General features: G+C 41.0%; 1 non-coding gene across 1 annotated transcript; it reads right to left on the bottom strand.

Annotated features, from left to right (window-relative positions):
- Positions 1-224: 224 nt before the first annotated feature.
- LOC120266229 lies at positions 225-331 on the bottom strand. The gene has a single exon (XR_005538070.1). It is a non-coding gene; the product is annotated as a small nucleolar RNA R71 (small nucleolar RNA).
- Between the last annotated feature and the right edge of the window lie 15084 nt (positions 332-15415).

Here is a 15415-nt window from a genome sequence, read left to right on the forward strand (position 1 = left end):
CCAATGAGGATCCAAACAATCACATAGATAACTTCTTAGAAGTGTGCGACATGCTCAAGATCAATGGTTTTACAGATGATGCTATCAAGTTGAGGGCCTTCCTATTTTCCATGAAAGGGATAGCGAAGCAATGGCTACATTCATTACCTAGAGCATCGATGACTACATGGGAGGAGATGGTAGAATCTTTTCTTGCCTGATATTTCCCTCTTGGAAAATCTACAAAGCTAAGGAATGAAATATCCTCTTTTGTGTAAATGGAATTAAATTCTCTATTTGAGACACGGGATAGGTTCAAGGAGCTCCTGCGCAAATGTCCTCAACATGGGTCCCCGAGTGGATGATCATTCAGATTTTCTATGATGGGTTGAACTTGAGCATAAGATAGTTACTTGATGCTGCAGGAGGTACCTCAGGGAGCAAGACCCCAAAAGAATCCCGGCTTTTCATTGAAGAAATGGCTATGACCATTTACCAATAGAATATAAGAAACAAGAATAAGGTAGCCAGACTTCATGAGATCGAAGTAGTTACTTCATTAGCAGCCCAAGTTGGGTTATTGAGCAAGAATTTCGATACTGTAACTTCTCCTAGAGTGGCAGCCTTGACTAGTTGTATCACGCCCGACCTTGGCCGGGCACGTGGCAATTGCCATGACAACAAGGAGAGCACCCTACATCATCCTACCTCCTAGTTATCATAAGCCCCAAAACAAACCCGCTATCACAACTTACTGAAGAGGAAGACAACCTCCACTACAGAATCTGCTGGGGTTCCAAATACAGCCAGAAAGTACAAATACAAGAATAGTACACCAAGGTCAAGTCAAGTGGATCCATAAATTTTACATGCACAATACAAACTAACCTAGACAAGAAGAAAAGGGTCGTTCAGTCTACTGCCTGCCCAGCATAACCCAGTTCAATGTTGTAGACTAAGGAAGAAGAATAGAGAATACTGAGTAACAAATGTTACCCACTAAGTGGTGACAACATAGATATACAACGCAGTAAAGCATTCCAAATAGTAATTACCACAATAATAATAACATATAAAAGTAGATCGTAGTATTCAACAAGTAAACAGATAACAATAATTCATAATTGGTACAGGTCACTAACATTTTCCAACACATTGAGCACCGCTCAAAATAAAGGCTGTCCTCAAACAATTCCCCAGCTAATCATGGTTGCGACTAGCTACGGGACCACCAAGGTGTTTTAAGACTCTTAAAATTCACAATGCTGTCTTCCTTGGTCTTGGCCACTGAGATTCCTATGTGGTGACTTCGGGTTTCGCACATAAAAGACCCCCTGTCAATGGCTCCGCGTACTTTTTGACCGTGGTAAAGTCAAGGTTGACCACGCTCCCTCCCACTAGGGTGGACCGTGGAACCCCACACTAGAGTGTCAGACATAAGTCCTCTGTCACCATCAAAATCCAAATGCCATAACGCTAATCTTTCCAATTCCAACCCGAGGAATCAAGCGTATGATGTGTAAATACAGAAATATACATTAATCCATATTCCATTTGCATGTAAAATACATTTACATGTAAACATGTTTCTTTCAAAATAAATATGCATAAGTATACTAAAATCATTTTGCCAAATAACTCATACCTCAAAATACCTCTCTATATATATCGAATGAAATCTGATCCATCAACAAATTTATGATATAAAACATATAAAGAAAAACTAGCATACTCTTATTAAATCTATGCAATTAACAAGTGAACCACTCACTAAACCAATCATCTCACCTTGAGATGCACTCACAGGTCAGAAATTTCCTTCCTTTGGGAGGAACCTTCGCCACCTAGAGTCAAACAAGGAATCTAAGAACCAATGAACACAAGAATGGAAACTAAAATGCATGCGAATGCAAGGTTACATGTCGAACATGTAACTCAAGGGTTTTAGGAGAAAACAACATCATTTTGGACACAAACCACCTCAAATCAAAGTAAAACAAGTTCCAATAAATTCCGAGGAAGAAAAGCTTCGATTTGGACAAAAGAAATACAAGAGAAGGCCAAGATTTTTGGTGCTACAATAACCACAAATTTGCTGCAATAAAACCAGCCTTGTTTCAAAGGTTTCTCATCGATTTACAACACCAAAACACAAAACTTCTTAACAAACATACACACAAATGAATATCAACAATATTGGCTTCGATTTGAGCCCAAAAATAACTCAAACCAAGGTTAGTTTATAGGGTTTCAAAGATTGTCAAAAATGAGTAAATACGAAGAAAATACAAGGAGAAAAACCTTAAATCGAAACCTTACCAAGCTTAGGAGAATGAGAGGAAGAGAATAGAAGCGTTGATTCGCCAAAAAAATTCAACGATGAATTTTTTTTTCAAAAACAAGTGTTCGGCTGAAGAAAGAAAACAAGAGGAAGAAGAAAGAAAAGTGAAAATGAGAGAAAGGGAGAGCAGCCACGTCGCTTCTTATCCCTCAAGTTTTCAAATTTTTTTTTGTTTTGACAAGGAAATATTACCAACATATCATTATAAGAGAAAAGAAAATGAAAAATTGTCCATAAGACCGTTTTGACCCTGGTTTTCGGCTAGTTTTCACACATAACCTATTGTGCAATCATGCAAAGATGCCACTAGTGCAAAATGACCATTTTGCCCCTAATGCATGCACAAAAATTTAAAAAGGCATGAGGTTAAAAATCAAGATAGGGTACTAGACTCTATCCTCCTTAGAGAAATTTTGACCTCAAAATTTCTGCTCACCACTCATTGAACAAATCAGGATATCTCTCTTTCATGAACCATTCAGGTTCCCAGGTCAACTCCTCAATCCGATCACTTTTCCAAAGGACTTTTACTATTGGCACCAACTTTCCTCGATGCACTTTTCTATCTGATCAAGGATACGAACAGATCTCACTTCAAATGTCAAATCTTCTCGACGTCCCATGTGGTGTTTCAAGTGTATGCGACAAACCTGGTGCATACTTCTTCAACAACGAGATGTGGAAAACATTAGGGCAGCAACTTTAGTTTATAAGCCACTGGTCGAAATCTTTCAGGTATCAAGAATGGCCAAATATAGCAAGGATTTAGCTTTCCCCAGCTACGAAACAGTATTACCCCTTCCCAAGGTGATATCTTAAGAAAAACTTTGTCAACCACTTGAAACTCTAAATCTCTTCTCCTATTATTAGCATAGCTCGTTTGTCGATCCTGGGCCACTTTCAACCTGTCTTGAATTATCTTCACGTTTTTCATAGTTTCTTCAATCAATTCCACACTTTGCAACTTTCTTTTGCTAACTTCATTCCAAGAAAGAGATGTTTAACACTTACGGTTATAGAAAGCTTTATAAGGAGCCATACCAATACTTGCGTGAAAACTATTGTTGTAAGCGAATTCCACAAGAAGTAAATGCTTGTCCCAACTTCCCTGGAAATCAAGAACACAAGCCCTCAATATATCCTCAAGTGTCTGGATTGTACGTTCTGATTGGCCATCTATTTGAAGATGGTATGCAATACTGAGTCTCAAAGTTGTCCAAAGAACTTGATTAAACTTTGGCCAAAACTGAGGGGTAAATCTCGGGTCATAAGTTGACAGAATTGAAACAGGTACTCCGTGGAGTTTAACCACTTCACTTGTAAATAGCTTTGGTAACCTTTCCAAAGAATATTTGATATGAATGGCCAGAAAATGGGTTGATTTTGTCAAACGGTCCACAATGACCCACACAGCGTCATGCCCCTGAAGAGTACGGGATAACCCAACCATGAAATCCATAGTAATATGCTCCCATTGCAACTCTGGGATAGGAAAAGGTTGTAATAGTCCTGTGGGTTGTTGATGCTCCACTTTTACTTACTCGCATACTAAGCATCTTGCTACAAACTCTGCGATCTCGAGCTTCATTCAAGGCCACCAATAATTTTCCTTAATTGTACGGCAAATCTTAGTGCTGCCTGGGTATACTGCATACGCAGAGGAATGCGCTTCCTCTAAAATAGCACTTCTAAGTTGATAAGTGCTTGAGTAGACATATTTTTTTATATGTTTTACATGCATTGAGCATCATTTTTACTGTGGTTTATGTCTCATATTGTGTACTTGGTGTTCTTTTATGCATATAGGTTGTGAATGCCTTGAAGAGTAAAAAAGAAGAAAAGATAGGCTATAAAGACACAATGTTTGGAGTTCTTGTTCAATTCAAGGATCAAGACACAAGAGCAGTTCATAAACGTGGAGATGTGTGCCAACTCCCAAGAAGATTCAAGTCAATTCACTAGTTGGAAGGGCACAAAGGCAGCCACATCTTCATGTTTCTTCTCTTTGTGAAGATTGCAAGACCTCTCAAAGATACATCGATGAAGAAAATTTTATAGCCTACCACATGGACGTGTGCCCGGACATGTGGCCTGAAGAGAAGAGTGTTCGGATCGCATTTTGTGGAAAAAGTACTGTAGCAATTCCACTGCACCGGCACTGTAGTAAAGTTACTGTTCATGTGGAGGGCACGTAGAAAAGTTTAGTAAAGTTAATGTTCCATGTGGGGGACACCGTGAGCAGATCTTGTAGCAATTTACGCGCCCACGCGCGCGTGGAAAATCCCTACAGGTGCGTGAGGGGCATGTGACGACGCGATCTAAGGCCTATAAATAGCCGTTTTGCCATATTCTTTTCTCATCTTTTGTGCGGCTCTTGAGGGGTGAGATGGCTAGGGGTTTGGAGAGGAGGTCTTTCTGCGGCTTTGGGCGCTTCGTCACTAACTTTGATCGATTCCTCCTCCGTCATAGCATCGGGAAGCCACCGGTGAACCCTAGCTCGGAGTGGGTCCTTCAAGACGTTGAAGCTCGTCCCATCAAGGCCATCAGTTCATATATAAGGGGGTTTATTTCTATGGTTTTAATGTACTTTCATTCATTGATGGTGTGTTTTGTATGTTGCTCCATGGAGAGCTAGAACCCTAGAGGGTATTTGGGCTTGTGAACCATAGGATTCTCATCTTTTGTGGATTTGCTTAGTGTTTCTATTTAATCCGAGTTTGATTAAGTTTTAATCTTGTATTCTCATTGCTTGCTTGTTTAATTAATTTTTGTGGTTGATCGGATTTGCATGATTTGTTACTTTGATGTGAGAGAGGTCTCCATTAGAGTTAGAACTTCAAGGTTAAAGAGGGTTGAGAGGGTGAGTCATGAGATAGTGGAGTGTCCCCTCTCCCTTCCGATTGAGTGTATTCTATCTCCGTTCCTTAAGCTCTATGCAACCATATTTGGTGTGAGGCATGAGATTGAGAGATTTCTCCTCCGGGACCTTGTAGGGGGTTAGGATCCTTCGCCGGGAATTAGGGTTCGATCAATCTTTAGGAATCGGATACAACTCTTGGAATCTCTAGAGTGCTTTGCAGTCATATGTGGTGTGAGGTGTTAAGATTGAGCGATTTCTCCACCAGGACCTCGTAGGGGACTAGTATCGGTGATCGGGAGGCCGGATCCGATTATATTTGGATTTCCATGACTTAACTTACTCATCATAGAAACACTTTGGTTATTCGATTTTACCTAATACACGAATCCTAGGGGAGCATTGCCCGAATACCCCACGTTCTTGATTGAGATCTCCATCCATTTTACCCTTGCATATTTGTCTCCGGTATTCATTTCTTCGCACATTAGGTCACCACACCTTTCCATTTATCATTAGGTTAGAAAGCGGAGAAGAAGTTAGTACTAGTAGCTACTGTTCCCTGTGGATTCGACTACCCACTCACCGGGGTAATTATTACTACGACACCTGTGCACTTGCGGTTTACACGCATATTCGGACGCGTGTCATAAGTCCTGTATCCTATGGAATACAAACCCTTCCCCGAAAAAGAAGAATACCATCATTGTAAAGCCTAAATTCACTAGTTTCACCATTTTCCAATCTCTGTATATGTTTTAATAACTCTTCACCTGCTCTCTGAGATTCTTGACACTGCTCAAGTAACGACGGCCTTACCACAAAAGTTGCCAACATAACCCCTTTTGGCTCAATCTTAATTCTGACATCCATGTCTCAAAAAATTGGAGGATAATCAATCACCAGATCATAATCCTTGATCAACTTCAGCCATATACGTTGCCTCAAATTTAGCTCCTTCTGAGTGAACAAATACTTAAAACTCTTGCGAGCAGTTTAAATTAAGCATCTCTCTTCATAGAGATAATGTCGCCAGATCTTTATGGCAAAAACCACTATCGTTATCTCCAAATCATGGGTACGATATTCAACTCATGCTTCTTTAACTGTATAGAAGCATAAGCTATCACTCCCCATCTTGTATCAATACACAACCAAGATACTGTTGTGAAGCAATAGTGAACACTACAAATTCTTGAAAACACTTCTCACTCCAAAAAATGATTGCTTCAACGTTCTTCCGATCCACACAAATTCCTTTTTCCAGGTACCACATGTCCAAGAATGACCATTTCCTCTGACCAAAAGTCATACTTCAAGAAGTTATCATACACCTTTTTCTTCTCGAGAGAATCGCAATCTCATGCATAAATACCGCACATGCTCTTCTTTAGTTGCTGAGTAGATCAAAATATTGTCGGTGAAGATAATCACAAATTTGTCGAGATATAGTCTAAAGAATCAGTTCAGTAGGTCCATAAAAGTAGCCGAGGCATTAATCAACTCGAAAGGTGTGACCAAAAATTCATAATGCCCGCATCATGTATGAAACGCTGTCTTCTGCACATCACTCTCCGTGATCTTCAACTGATGGTAACCCGACCGAAGGTCAATCTTTCAAAACACTCTTGTCCCACGCAACTGATCAAACAAATCATCTATTCTAGATAAAGGATACTTGTTCTTGATGGTCGCCTTATTTAACTATCGGTAGTCTATACACAATCTAAAGGAACTATCTTTTTTCTTCACAAAGTGGACTAGCGCACCCCAGGGTGACACACTTGGGCGTACAAACCCTTTGTCCACCAAATCCTGTAACTGCAATTTTAACTCCTTAAGTTCTGTTGGTGCTATGCAATATGGAGGAATGGAGATTGGAGCAATATTAGGTTGCAAGTCCATAGCAAACTCAAACTCCAGATCTAGAGGTAATCAAGGCAAGTCCTCAGGAAATACATCCTCAAACTCTTGAACAAGAGACCCATCCTTGAAGCTTGGTCTAACAATTCTTAGATCCACTATATGGGCCAGGTATGTTTTACATCCCTAACGCAACAATTTCCTTGTTTTCACAGAAGATATCACACACCTCGAAAGAACCTTCCTTTTACCCTAAAGCACAATACTAGATCCATGAAAGGTCTGCAGGATCATTTTTTTTCTGAAGCAGTTAATGACAAATTTATACATGTTCAACCAGTCCATCGTAAGTATGGTATCAAAATCTTGAATCTCTAATGGAATCAGATCGGCCTCAAAATTAATACCCTTCACCTTAATGGGACATCCCCGGAAAACTACCTCTCTGACAATCTCTCCACCAATGGGCGATTGGATCACCAGGCCACAGTCTAAAGGAGAAGCTATCCTAAAATCATGTTGAAGCCATTGTCAGCTTCCCCATTGGTCTTCGCATAAACTCTGGTTTGAGAATTGGTCCGTGGTCATTATGTTTCACCTAGTGTAACATTGTTAGTGGCAACTGATCTGGTTGAGGTAACTAGTGCATACCCAGTAGGTGAAATATCCTTAGATTGACTCTGTCATCCTGCAGGAGGTACTGACCATGGTGCTCCATGGCCTAACTCTGGACATGCTGACTTAAGGTGGCCTGTCTGCCTACACTGATAGCATCTGCGTGACTCACAATATGGACCAGGATAATATTTGTTGCAGTTCTAGCATATTGGAACATTTCAAGTTGACTTTCCTCTAAAACTGCCACTCGTAGATGTAGTATCCTTTTCACTGCCGACTCACCTGAACAACGGTTTAACTGAGCTAGATCCTGCGAAATTTGATGAGGTGCCCTCACTCTTGCTGTACTTAAATGCCCTTGAAAAATTTGAGTTTCTTCTCTTAGCTAGATTCTCATGAAGATGCTTACCTACAATGACCAATTTATCAGTCCTCAAGGGCAACTGAACTACTTCTTTCAGTCACTTGGACAAAGTTAAACTCTGACTGATCTTGTTATCTTCTATCGGTGCTTGCTGAACTGAAAGAATTCGAGGGGGTGGTGGTAGCACAAATACTGGCTCAGTATAGGGCTATCCCTTAAACAGACTCCAATAACCAAGGAAACATGGTATTCCTGGTATATTGGCTGACGACCTTAGGCATCCCAATATGCCATAAAGACTTAAACAACTTTAAGGGTTGGTGCTACTCCCGAAGTTAAAATATTAGGCTCAGGGTCTGGGACACATGGACCATGCACTGATGCTGCCACACCAGGCTCATGTCTTGAACCGACCTCTTGCCTAAAGAGAGAAAGAGGTTGGATAGGAGGAGGTTCCTCGATGTGCACGTGGACATTGTGCTGGCATTCTAGTTGAAAGGAACAAGAAAAACAAATTCCAAACTTAACTCCTATATGCATTTACACTAAATGCAAATTAGTAATTGGATCCACTAATTAGTAGCAAAATCAGTAGGTTTAGGATTCGGACTAAGATCATCCTAAACCTTTAGCTATGATACCACTAAAATTGTCACGCCCTGACCCAAGTCGTGCACGTGGCAATCGCCACGATAACAAGGAGTGCACCTTACAACATCCTACCTCCAAGTCATCGTAAGGCTTAAAACAAACCCGCTATCACAACTTACTGAAGAGGGAGACAACCTCAACTACAGAATCTGCCGGGGGTTCCAAATACAGCCAGAAAGTAGAAATATAGGAAAAGTACACCAAGGTCAAGTCTAGTGGATCCATAAAGTTTACATGCACACTTCAAACTAACCTAGACAAGAAGAAAATGGTCGGTTAGTCTACTGCTTGCCCAGTACAACCCAGTCTAACATCGCAGCCTGAGGAAGAAGAATAGAGAATATGGAGTAACAGATATTACCCACTGAGTGATGACAGCATAGATATAACAGAGTAGTAAAGCATTCCAAATAGTAATTACCACAATAATAATAACATAAAAATGTAGATCTAGGTATTTAACAAGTGAACAGATAACACAATAATTCATAAATGGTATAGCTTACTTACATTTTCCAACACATTGAGCACCGCTCAAAATACAGGCTGGCCTCAAACAATTCCCCAGCTAATGGACTGCCAAGGTGTTTTAAGACTTTTAAAATTCACAATACTGTCTTCCTTGGTGTTGGCCACTGAGATTCCCTTGTGGTGACCCCGGGTTTATCACATAAAAGACCCCCTATCAATGGCTCCGCCCAATTCTTGATCGGGGTAAACTCAGGGTTGACCACACCGCCTCCCATTAGGCCGGATTGTGGAACCCCACACTGCAGTGTCAGACCTAAGTCCACTGTGAACATTAAAATCCAAATGCCACAATGCGAATCTTTCAAATTCCAACTCGAGGAATCAAGCATATGAGGTGTAAATACAGAAATATACATTAATCCACATTCCATTTATATGTAAAATACATTTACATGTAAACATGTTTCTTTCAAAATAAATACTCATAAGTATACTAGAAACATTTTTCTAAATAACTCATTGTTCAAAATACCTCAATATATATATCGAACGAAATCAGATCCATCAACAAATTTACGATATGAAACATATAAAGAAATACTATCGTACTCTTATTAAATCTATGCAATTAACAAGTAAACCGCTCACTGAACCAATCATCTCGCCTTGAGATGCACTCACAGGTCGGCAATTTCCTTCTCTTGTTAGGAAGCTTCGCCACCTAGAGTCAAACAAGGAATCCAACAACCAATAAACACAAGAATGGAAACTAAAATGCATGCGAATGCAAGGTTACATGTCAAACATGTAACTCTATGGTTTTAAGGGAAAACGATGTCGTTTTGGACCCAAACCACCTCAAATCAAAGTAAAACAAGTTCCAATAAATTCGAAGGAAGAAGGGCTTCGATTTGGACCAAAGAAATACATGAGAAGGTCAAGGTTTTTTTGGTGCTACAGTACTTTCGGATTTGCTACACTACCACGAATTTGCTGCAATAAAACCGGCCTTGTTTCAAAGGTTTCTCGTTGATTTACAACACCAAAACACAAAACCTTTTAACAAACATACACACAAATGAATATCAACAACATTGGCTTCGATTTGAGATCAAAAATAACTCAAACCAAGGTTGATTTCTAGGGTTTCAAAGATTGTCAAAAATGAGTAAATACGAAGAAAATACAAGGAGAAAAACCTTAAATCGAAGTCTTACCAAGCTCAGGAGAATGAGAGGAAGAGAATAGAAGTGTTGATTAGCAGAAAATACAAATTTTTTTTTTTCAAAAATAAGTGTTCGGCCGAAGAAGGAAAACAAGAGGAAGAAGAAAGAAAAGCGAAAATAAGAGAAAGGGAGAGCATCCACGTCGCTTCTTATCCCTTAAGTTTTAAATTTTTTTTTTTTGTTTTGAAAAGGAGAAATTACCAAAATATCCTTAAAAGAGAAAATAAAATAAAAAAATGGTCCAGAAGACCGTTTTGACCGTGGTTTTTGGCTAGTTTTCACACATAACCTAATGTGCAATCATGCAAAGATACCACTAGTGCAAAATGACCATTTTGCCCCTAATGCATGCACAAAAATTTAAAAAGACATGAGGTCAAAATCAAGACAGGGTACCACAGTTGCACTGGGTGTTAAGGAGAACATACTCCATCATATTACCCTATTTTTATTAGTGGTACATCCTCGGTAGAGCAAGTGGATTTTGTGGGTAATGGAATGAGAAATCAAGGCAATCCATATAGCAACGCCGACAATCCAGGTTGGAGGAGCCACCCAAATCTTTCATGGAGTAATCAAGGGCAACAGAAATCCATGGCACCACCCTGTTTCCAAGAACAACAACAAGGCCCCTAACATGGAGAACCAAGTTTCTGGTTTGGAAAACAGGATGGAGAACCAAGTTTATTGCATCGTTGGACATAAAATTTCAATCGGTTGAAGCCACACTTCGCAACCGCACCGCTTCATTACATAAATTGGAGAGTCAAGTGGGGCAAATTGTGAAGTCTCTATCGGAGAGACCTCAAGGGAGTTTACCTAGCAACACCGAAACCAATCCGAGAGAACATGTGAAGGAAATCACTTTGAGAAGTGGTCGTGAGGTTGAGGGTAGGCTTCCGATTAAGAAGATCAATGTTGAAGAACCCGTGGTCATGGAAGTTAAGGAGAGAACTAAAGGAAAAGAGGTCGCACCCCCAGCTTACAAGCCAAGAATCCTTTATCCTTTAAGATTGAAGAATGACCGACATTACGAGCAATACAAGAAGTTCTTGAGTCTATTCAAGCAGTTGCACATCAACATTCCATTTGTAGAGGCGTTGTCTCAAATGCCTTGTTATGCAAATATTTGAAGGACCTCTTGACCAGCAAGAGGAAATCGGATGAGAGTGCATATGTGATTCTAGATTCTTTATGTTCGGCGGTGTTACAAAAGAATATGCCGAACAAGAAGAAGGACACTGGAAGCTTCATCATCCCGTGCAACATTGGTAATTTAGGTGAAAAAAACTCATTGGCGGACTCAGGGGCCAGCACCAATGTCATTCTTTACACCTTCTTTCAAAAGCTAGGCTAGGGAGAGCCTAGGCCCACTCAGATGACATTACAATTGGTGGACCAAATGGTTAGACATCCGAGGGGCATGATCGAATATGTACTTGTGAAAGTTGACAAGTACATATTTCTTGTGGACTTTATAGTGTTGTATGTTGATGATGATGTCAATGCAACGCTGGTACATGGGAGGCTGTTCTTGCGTACTTCCAAGGCTCTTATCAATATGGACGGCGGGGAGTTGATTTTACGAGTTGGGGATGATAAGCTTACATACCACCTCACCGAAGCCATGAGATATTCTCTAGACTTTGATGATACTCTTTATTTTCTTGACACTACTGATGAACTAATAGATGAATATGTGCAGGAAATAATGTGTATGGACCCGTATGATGGGTTGCTAGACCAAGAAGTGGAGAATGAAGATGTGATGACACTTGGTCTAGAGGACAAGGTGCAACCTACCCCAGGGATCGTGAAGAAGATGATCCGGAAGATGAAGCATGCAAGGAGACATCATAAGAAACACACCAAGGCTAATGGGGATATGCAAGAACGGAGTAAGGGTTACGAACCCTTGTGCAGTAACAAACTTGATAACTCTCCCTCTACCTTCAAAAGACTATTCTCATCGTGCTTTCAAGTTATGGGTAAGAGGGAAACCTTTATCTATGAGCCCCCCGTGTGGTAAGAAGAGGTACGTCATGCTAAGTGATGTTAAACAGGTGCTTCTTGGGAGGTAACCCAATTCATTACTATTTTTCTAGGTATTAATTAGTGTTTGCATGAATAAGAGCTTAAGTGTTGGTGTCTTGATCTTTTACATGCTATTGATGTGATTTTCTCCTGGATCTTTGGTGTTTTCTTGTACTTACTTGCATGTGGCAAAGTATCTTGGTCGTTTGAGCGTATTTTTCATGTTTATCTACTTACATGTGCATAATATAGGCAGGCTTTGAGCAGATATAAATGTTTAAAAATTTTCTGCAAAGTCTGTGATTTATCTAAGTTATGCAGAAAAAACACATGGCCGTGTGGAAATTCCACATGGGCGTGTATGCCCCTCTGAACAACCTTGTGACGGTCACACGACCTTGTTGAAATTTCACAGGGGCGTGTGCTTCTCTGCAGAGGTTCAGAACTCTATCCCGAGAAGACATACGACATGTGTCTTCCCCTATATTTGACCCTGTGTATTACACAAGGGCGTGGGAAATTTCCACACGCCTGTGTGATTTCCATCAGAGAAGACCTCGCCATCCCAAGAAGACATAGGGGCGCGTGAGTGCCCCTTGTGAGTACGCCTCTGAAGATCCACATGCCCGTGTGGAATTTCCATAGGGGTGTGTGGACACTTAGAAAATTTCTCGGGTGGACAGAGAAGCCACAGGGCTGTGTGGATACCCTTGTGGATCGGGCACACGGGCGTTGGGAATTTCCACACGCTTGTGTGGATGCATTCAGAGACAAAGTGTGCTATCCTAAGAGTAGACAGGGGCATGTGTCTGCCCCTGTCAAGCTCCCAATGAGTCACCGCAGGCGTGCGTAATTCTCACGCCCGCGTGTGGATGTACAGAACTCAAGAGGCTGCGATCTCCTTTATAAATCTTTCGAGCCTTTCTCATTTTCACTCTCCCAAACAATCCGAGAACACTCTCTCTCACTTTTCCGACTTTGCACCATCATTTTAGATAGATTTAACTAAGTTTTTTCTAGCAGATTTCAAGGTTTTCATCTTCATCTTGTAAGTAAGCTCTTATTCTCTCTTTTCTTTACTATTACTTAATTTTATCCGATTAAACTGGTGAATGTGCTTCATTTCTATGCTAAAGTGGTTATTACATGCTTAGAATAAGTTTAGAAATTATTTTTTAATGTATTCTTGGATTTTAGCACAGTGGTCGTTCGGTTTTCACACCCCTTGGATCCACACGGGCGTGTGGAATTTCCACATGGCCGCGTAGATTTCTGCAGTATTGTTCAATGAGTGTTTTAATCGATTTTCTTTTCAAATCTTGCAAACATGGCCCCCAGGATAAAGAAGCAAGTCGGCAAACATCCCAGAAAGTATTCCCCTGAGCCGGATCACATGGAATTTGCTATTACTGTGCATCAGGCTCATTTTGAGCAGTTGTCAAAACTGAAGTTTGTCCTACCTCATTTCCTAGATACTAGTATATTGAGAGAGATACAGCAGGGATATCTTTTAGCTGATGAGGTTGAGGAGCTTGTGTTAGTGGGTAGTTGGGTGCGGTTACTATTGATCAAGGAGCCAGCTATCCGTGCTTTGACACTCGAGGTGCTCTCATCATTCGAGTTTGACTGATCATATTCAGGATTCGACGGTGTTAACGCCATATAGTTTAGAGCATTTGGATATGACTAAAGTATGGGAGTCACGTAGTTTTCAATTACTTTGGGCTTGTCTAACAAGGCTTACGTAGATACAGAGGAGTGTGACTGATTACCTACTGATTATCTTAACAGTTTGACTCCTCAGAGCGCGTATAGCACATTCCGATCCACCTGGGGCACATTGTAGCTGAGTATCTGAGGCACCAGGGGTAGTACGCCAGGATTGGAGTTGTTTTCTCGGACCCTTACATCGCTCAACTTATCATGGGGATGGGTCTTCTAAACGCCATTCGAGGGACCGAGAAGTCGATCATACCTACACCCCTCGGCCTGGAGACCATGCGACTTATGGGGTATGATTCGCAGGTATAGAGACGTGGTATATGTGCTGAACATGCCTCCACTAGAGCCATTTGAGTCCGAGGGAGTTACAACAAAGGGGTTCTGACCCGAGTGCTTGAGCCACGAGTGGCCGAGGGCTAGCGGAGGCACCCCTACAATGCAGGATATTCTCCCTGACTCGAGCCCATGATCGATTTAAGGGGCTCGAGAGCACTGTAGGGGTGCTACAGGAAGATCTCGCAGAGGTTTGGGCCACGCAGGTCACAAACCATACTGAGGTGATGGCACGTCTAGATATCCTAAAGTAGCTTCTTGAGAGAGACGTGGCCTCACCATTCATCATGAGACCGAGGACCCCTCGGTATCTCTGACACTACTATCACCGAGTGTAGAGCGAGTAGATCCACCCGACATTCGCGCCTTCACCGGCACCCGGCACTAGCGGCGAGTGGAGCCCCGAGGGACACCAGCGCTTGATGCGTCCTTCTTTTAGTTTCTTTATATTTTCACATTTTATTTCCGTATTCTTTTTTTGGACTTGTATCACTCAGAAAGGATCTTCCTTCTGAGTTTATCATTTATTTTTGTCTCGAGTTGTATTTTATTGCCTTATCTTTATATACTCGAATTTTTTTTAATTTTGTTGAGCTTCACTAAACCTCCTTATGTATACGTGCAGATGGTCTTGTGAGTATGGAATTTAAGGACAGGTCATGGACACAGTCTTATAGCTGTGTGTGCTACGCAACCATTAGGACTCAACTCTCAATAAATATAGCTCCATCAAACATACCATTCGGAGTTCAGGGGAGTTTTGTTTCAATTTCCCATATCCACATATGCTTTTGATTGATTTATATCCTATTGTGCTTGCTTGCGTACATTGAGGGAAATTTACATCTTAAATGGGGGGGAGGGGTGGAGGGAGGGGGGAGTTCACATTAGTTGCAATGATTGTATTCTTAAGTTTAGGGGAATTTTTAACATTGAATGTTCTCATGCTCTAGTTT

The sequence above is a fragment of the Dioscorea cayenensis genome, chromosome 7 (assembly GCF_009730915.1).
Source record: "Dioscorea cayenensis subsp. rotundata cultivar TDr96_F1 chromosome 7, TDr96_F1_v2_PseudoChromosome.rev07_lg8_w22 25.fasta, whole genome shotgun sequence".
NCBI classification, from domain to species: Eukaryota; Viridiplantae; Streptophyta; class Magnoliopsida; order Dioscoreales; family Dioscoreaceae; genus Dioscorea; species Dioscorea cayenensis.